General features: G+C 38.0%; 1 long non-coding RNA gene across 1 annotated transcript in view; it reads left to right on the forward strand.

Moving 5' to 3' along the window:
• Positions 1-1,734: 1,734 nt before the first annotated feature.
• Positions 1,735-5,387, forward strand: part of LOC118766447 — a 21,321-nt gene continuing 17,668 nt past the window's right edge. The window contains exon 1 of the long non-coding RNA XR_005002381.1: positions 1,735-1,870. This is a non-coding gene — a long non-coding RNA (uncharacterized LOC118766447). The remainder of the gene's footprint in view (positions 1,871-5,387) is intronic.

Raw genomic sequence — 5,387 nt, forward strand, 5'->3', positions numbered from 1 at the left:
TGAGGCTTTCGAACCCATCTTTTCTATCGGCAAGCCCCACCCTAACCAGGCGTGCAAGAAGGTACTTGAGTAGCATTAAATATCGAGACGGCCAAAGGAGAACTTCCAAACGCTTGAAGAAATCAGACTGCCTGTCCCAGTCGGAGCGTACTTAACAACTACTCTATAAGCACCACCTTCACTATTGATCTTATCTAGAAGCACCAACTTATCATCCGGGTCCAGCAGATTTAGCTCTTTTCTAAACAGCAATAGCATCCCATTCCAGAACGACTAAGAGATGCACAGATCTCGAAGTCGCCACAAATGGGGGTTAGTGTGCGCATGAAAGAAACCCTGGACTCACTGTTGTCTATCACACCGAAGCCTTTTAACCTAACCTCACTTCCAGGACGACCCCAGGTCATGCATATTTATGAAACCTATTCTAATAATCGCCATGTTAGTTGAAAATGCTGAGTGGGGTTACTTATCCTCTTTGTGCTATTGGTGGGCTGTTGGCCCGACTCCCGAGTTTGGATGGGGTTCCTTTGGGAGCCCCTTTAGAAGTCTGCTGGTAGCATTTATATTCAGGGTTCCCCAGCATAGGGTAAAACATCCCAAACAGACTTGAACATTTTAAGTAGCATTCACACGAGCATCAAGTCTTCTGGCGCTTTAAAATGCTGGTGCCATAAAATGCACCTGCCTCTCCCTATATTTTATTCATCGTTGGCTCTCCTCACAAGCACGAAAATTGGTCTCTGTGTGGTTGACTATTGTTGTGTGAGGTTTCTTTTTGGGGCGAGGTGGGTTTGCGTTAGTGATGGTGGTGCTCGGGGAGGTAGCAGTGGTTATATTGAAAGTTATAGTGCTGGTGGGGTTGGTGGTGTGTTTTCGATGTGTATATGTTTGTTGAGAGAACGTTTCCTATGTTTTCTTGTGTGAGTTTTGGTGTGAGGCTAGGCGTTTTTGTGTTTCCTTTTTTGGGGGTATTTGGGGTTCCTCATCTTCATTACAAGATGTGAGGAACCAGTGTCTGTTGAATATGTTTGTGTGAGTCCCTATGTGTGTTTGGGAAAGGGAAAGCTGGGATGTGAGACGCTCCTGGCAGTTCTTTCTGTTGTTTTTCTTGTTAATGTTGGTGGTGAAAATGATGGTCATGCTGAAGTTGCTAGGGCTGTTGTTGTTTCAGTTACTTTAGTTGTTGATGTATCTAACGGTCCTGTTGGCTTTGGAGATGCTGGTGTAGTTAGTGTTCCTGTTGTGGCTCTAACTGACGGTAATTTTGGCATTCCGGATGTCTCTGTCGTTGTAGTAGTAGTTGTTGTTGTTGTTGATGATGATGATGATGATGATGCAAGTATGGCTAAATTTTCTTTGTTGTAGATGAGAGTGTATTGCTGGTGGTATAGGTGGACTCGTGTCCCATATCTGTTTTGGACATAAAGCTGACAAAGGTTGCATTTATAAGTTCTACCTTCTATGACAACACACAGTTGGACAGCTCTATGAACTTCGGAATTCTTTGTATGATCTCGGACTTCACATATAGCAAAATCTGTAGGTTTATCCCTGATCAGTTCTCTCTGCTTTGTTTGACCATTAGGAGTGTCTCCGGGTCCCCTAAGACTACAAAGGTCACGGTCCATCAGATTTTCACACCAGGCAGGACACCCGGTATCAGCAGCCTGGCAGTTCTGCTCGAGTGATATGTTGGATACAGGATATACTCCTCAATTCAATAGTGTGTTACTAAGTGTTTTCGCGTGAGGTCCACACTTTTGAGGAGGATGTCGATACTGCTAAACTGTCTTCTCTTTGCATGTGGGCCACATCTTCCATAATGTTTTTCAGAGCCTTCTCCACTTGACTAATTGAGGCCGCCTCGGTTCATCTGCTCTTTAGTGAAATACATACGTAATGGACTTATCTTTTTGCTCGTTTTTCCATGATTTCTGATTGCTGCCTTACTCCATTCAAATTTAATAAGTGTTTAGGTTTGAGCCAGTTCCCTATTTTTGTCATCTAGAGCTACAGGAAATATTTCTTTTTTCAAAAAATAATATACCCACAGGGAACTCAAATCTGCGGTAAAAAAAATACAGCTATTGCATTAATTAATATATGATTTAGTCATATGTGTTGAAAGCAATATATTCTGACCGATTTCTCTGCGATATAATAACGCAAAGTACTTATTAAATTATAGACAGTAAATCTTCGCTTAAATACGGAGAAATGCTCGCGTGTATGTGTGTATGTATGTGTGAATGTATGTGCATGTGTGTGTCTGTTTGCGATGTGCACCGATGACATGTCCAAATATTAGCTACAGATTTATTAACGAAGTTTTGATATGCTTCTCCCCTCCATTAAGTTCTCACGATGTTCTCATGAGACTACAGACACTTCAGTTATCAGAAATACAGTAAAGTAGTGAATGGTTCGTTGGAAACTCGTAATAAATGACGCTGTTCTTCATTAAGTGCGAAATAAAACAAAATCATAAATGACTATGAAAGTAGTTGTAAAGCGTCTTTCGATGCTGTGCCATTTCATTGGCGAAAATAAATTAAAGGTTGTGAATGAAAGCAAACGACGAAAGAAAATTTATGCTGACATTATACTTGAAAAGAACAAAGCATATAACCATCATTAAGCAACAAGCGATGCGATCGAGTGTTTGAGTTAGAAGTATAAGTTGTTTTGTGAACATGGACCGTAAAGATCAGGAACTGGTATAGACCAAACGAATAAAGATTAGAAATAAACAAATTTAATTCTGTGCACATATGAAATCTTCGAAAGCAAAGATCTCTTAAATGCAACGAGAACTTTATTATTATAATACAAAATAAAAAAAAAAGACTTAGGTACGCCTTTTAAATCAAATAGCTTTATCAAAGTTGTAAAGTTTCTAAATTTAAAAATGTCAGCTACATATTAGTTTTTATAACACTTGAACGAGACATCAAGTATTAAAGTATTTCTACACTATTGGTTGTCTCATTTATTTTCTCCATGATTATCAGAAGACTTGCTTGTGGTATATTATAACAATCGACATTTTTAGAATATACAGCTGGGAACTGTTCTGCAATGTGAACATACGTGTCTTATTGTATATAGTTTGGAAGCTGGTAGGGAATAAGTTTTCCCAATTTTCTCGACCATAACTTAACAAAGACCACACTGGAAACTTTGCAGTAGGCTTAATGATCTTTGTAACTTCATAGCTCCATAAGTTACGTTGATATATTGTGTTTTCTTCTGAATAATATCTGCTCCAGCTTGCCAGAAGGAACTCATGCAGTTCATCTCAGTTTCCAAACACACTTGTTGATGGTAGCTGAAAATTAACTTAGATTCCCAGTAGATTATTGATTTCAAATTTTAAAAAAATATTGCATTCTTGTTTATTTCCATTGATTTTTTTACATCAAAAAACGAAGGGAAATTTAAATTGTTTATTTAACACATACTCACGCATATACACACGCGCTCGCACACACACACACACGCACACACACACACACCACACACACACACACAAACTCACGCTAGCTCGTGCACACACAAGAACACACACATTAGCAGCAGTCTTAGCAAACAAAATACTATCAACTTAATCATATAAACCATAAAAACTGCACCATTAAAAATGATTTTCTTTTTGAATATTCGCAAATATATACGTACAGTGTTTATGTTTGGTGTGTATTTTGTTCCAACATATTTAAGTACTGACTTAAAAATCAATATATACAAAAGTAAAGGAAAAATTGAATACCACATTTTTATTAACTGATATAGGCGATTCAAATTACATATATATATGTAGATTAACTCTCTTATTTTTTTACACAAACATACTTCATGCAATTACTATCAGAAGTGATGCAATTACGCTATCGTCAACCCAACTCACGAATCGTCTCTGAAAAGATTCAGCTATGTACTGTTATAACCACTTCTTCACAGTCACTTTCGTTTTACCTATGTCATCAAATCTTTGTTTCATAGGACCAAGCAGTTGGGAGGTGGCGGGCACCTGATCAGAGTGTTGTACGGTGGAACGGAGAAGAGTAACCAGCTTAATTTCCTCATTGGCTGATTTGTTACCAAACACGTGTGTTGTCACGCATTGTCACGGTAAATGTGGATCGTTTTCAGATTCTTGTTTCGTCTCTTCTTAACGGCTTCTTTAATATTTTGAAGTATTTCTTTGTATTGCTCGCTCTTCACTGCATAGCTACGTTTCAGGAAATCTAGGAGAATGATGCATATGTCATGCCCCAAATCAGTCACCATGATTTTTGTTCGATAGCTAGTTCTTGAATATATTTGGTCTTGGAGAAGAGGTACGGTGCCATTCCATACCATTCATTTTCGGATCATAAAGGTAAACTCATCATACATGCCTTGCCATCAGATTGGAAGCAAATTGTGTGCTTTGGCTTCAGGCGCTTCTAGCAGACAAGATTAGGTTTTCATACTTCTCGCCTTTAAATCAGGTATCAACAACCGCATTTATCTATACCCAAAGTCTTCTATTATCTTCTGTGTTACATTGTGACCATTGCCCAGTTGTATCGCAAGCCCACTGACTGTGATACGTCACTCCACACGAAGCAACCCGTCAATTGTGAGTAATCGTAGGCAATATTTTTCTACCTGTTGTGTGGTTTGTCTTTAATGACATTTCCCCCTTCTTTGAACTTCTTAATGCTTCTGTGCGCATAGCTCTTGAATCATGTCTTCGTAAACAACCTATTGTTATTTGCGATGCCGAACGGCCTGCACACCTTCATCATGAGTTAATATTTGCCTGCAATGAAGAAAAACAGGTTGAAGAGTTTCTATCGAGAAAGATACCAGCATGGGAAATTTGAATGAACTTGGTCAGTTAATAAGAACGTTATGTCGACTACTTCTTTTGGTATAATTAAAATTCGTGATAGTAGCAGGTAGAATGTTATATTAGATATTTCACTCCAACTATTTCGTTCCCTGTTTTGGTCTTTTGCTATATGAACTGTATCTGGAACAATAATTATACATGCACTGTTTGGAGATTTGCGGCGCATAATGCTTACAGAGATCGAACTAGCGTTTTAGTGAAGGAAGTGCTCCACGTGGGTAACAGTAAACAAGCAGTAATAGAGACAGTGGAATATAATATTTATTATATATCTAGTGCGGTATCATAATGAAATTGCTTCGTTTGATTAATATAAATTACCTAGTAGCTACCATATTATTTCAGTTGTAGCTGGCAAAATTCATCTTCTGATACTAAATATAATTAGCCGTTATAAAATAATTTCTAGTAATATCAGTGACCTATAACAAATAGCCACATAAGTTATATTCTTACTAATGAAAAAGTAAAAATGAGCAAAAAT

The sequence above is a fragment of the Octopus sinensis genome, linkage group LG1, assembly GCF_006345805.1.
Source record: "Octopus sinensis linkage group LG1, ASM634580v1, whole genome shotgun sequence".
NCBI classification, from domain to species: Eukaryota; Metazoa; Mollusca; class Cephalopoda; order Octopoda; family Octopodidae; genus Octopus; species Octopus sinensis.